This window comes from Silene latifolia, chromosome Y (assembly GCF_048544455.1).
Source record: "Silene latifolia isolate original U9 population chromosome Y, ASM4854445v1, whole genome shotgun sequence".
Taxonomy (NCBI): domain Eukaryota; kingdom Viridiplantae; phylum Streptophyta; class Magnoliopsida; order Caryophyllales; family Caryophyllaceae; genus Silene; species Silene latifolia.
The window spans coordinates 375,207,264-375,209,065 of record NC_133538.1 but is presented as its reverse complement, the minus strand read 5'-3'; the positions used below and the strand labels follow the sequence as shown (position 1 = coordinate 375,209,065).

At 38.3% G+C, this 1,802-nt stretch overlaps 1 long non-coding RNA gene across 1 annotated transcript; it reads right to left on the bottom strand.

Annotated features, from left to right (window-relative positions):
- Positions 1–327: 327 nt before the first annotated feature.
- LOC141634069 (uncharacterized) lies at positions 328–883 on the bottom strand. Its single transcript, XR_012538807.1, has 2 exons — positions 785–883; positions 328–653 (listed from the first exon to the last, which is right to left on the bottom strand). It is a non-coding gene; the product is annotated as an uncharacterized LOC141634069 (long non-coding RNA).
- Between the last annotated feature and the right edge of the window lie 919 nt (positions 884–1,802).

Sequence of the window (1,802 nt, the reverse complement as noted above, 5' to 3'; positions counted from 1 at the left end):
TACCTACTGGTTATTACTGTAACATAAATTGTCTAATGTATCTTCAATCAACAACTCTAAACTAAACATTAGACATCTCAACACTTACAAAATCAATTAGATAACAGCAACAGAAGAAATGGGAGGATTAAGATTTATATATTTGATTAAATACTCGAAAAACAACTGATCACAAAATCACTATTTGCGAAGGCATTCCGTGATTTGCAATCCTACTATTTCACCATTGTAAAAGCCCTTTTAACCAAAATCGAAATAACTTGCAATTAGCTATGGCAGAAGGAATTAGGTAGAGAGAGAAATGTAAGCTAAGTCTGCAAAAGGGTAATAGAAATGACAAGGTATTCATTAATTTAGGTGTACAACGGTATTTATATACATGTCATAAGGTAATATACATGTTGTCACACTAGCTCACAGCTATCATGGAATCCAAATAAAGGAGACCCCTGTATCATATACACAAATTTTGCAGACTGTATGCCCGTTCACTTTGCTTAAGGTTGTATTGGTTGAGACTGAAAATGTTTCGGCTGCTGTTGTTGATGGATGTGGGTTCAATCTGACCCGTGTATCATCCACCAGGCCTGGCCGAAACTTGCTGCAATAACTCCTGCACTATGCAGGTTCAGATCAAACCTGTCGTAGAAATACTGCGGGATAATGTAGTCCACTGTCAGTTCCACTCCAAAACAGTACCCACAACATAAAGCTGTGATCCAACCCCTGTAATTCGCTACTCTGTGTTTTATAACCTTGATGAAATTATCCTTGTCCTTCTCACCTGACTTGTGCAGCTGCTGGTAGTTTCCGTCAGGCATGTCTTGCCTGAAAATTATCAATGCAAAAGCCGAAACTGTCTGGAAAAGGGCAGGTATGAAGAATGCAATCCTCCAAGAAATAAAGCTCTTGGCACCAATCTTTACATGAGATTGTATAAGAATGGAAATATCAGCTGAGTTGCACATCCTCCAAGGTTTGCCCATCCACCTGAGCATTACGGAACACGTTAGCATCAAAATTGTCGTAGTGACACTCTTTATTGATAAAAAAAGGATTTTTGCCAGTTATCTGAGACCCCATTGGTGCGACCTACTACAGCAGGTGAAAACATGGAGCTCATCAAGAACTGAGTCGAAACAAACGTTGCCAAAGAAAAATCAGTGAAAAATCGGACCAAAAGAAACCCGGTAGCTGGATCTGCACTGGATGTCAGGTACACAGCAGGCGCAGTCAAGAGGGTCAAGGATATGTTTAATGACAGTTGTTGTATTCGATCCTAAAATAAAGTCCTGCGACCAGCTTTCCTTTCACTTTCAAGAGGAAAAGGTTCCGAATCATGATATAGGCAATAATTTTGAATAATGGCCATTGACCACCTTATAAGTTATTGGTCACCATAACTCAAAGGACATGACTACAAAATTTAAATTTTGATTCATACTAATACATAACTAAAATTGTGGTGTTGGTTAAATATTGCAAGTTTTACAAGTTTCTAACTTGGGGAAAAACCCACTTAGCCATTCATTTGAGCAAACTTCACTCTCGTCAATAAAGAACAATGTAGATCTCCAACCTTTGCAACCAATTGATCTTTTATGTCAGCCACAACAGCAAAATTGACTCTCTCAGCATCACTAGAAAAGAGGGAAAGAAATAGTATGACTATATGAAAGAACACAAACATAGCATCATCTAGAAAAAATAGTTTATGTAGGTTGATGCAAAAATGAGCAGAGCAACGAGGCATACATAGGCTTAGGAAGTTCATCTTCTGTCAACAGTCCATCCTTCACCAG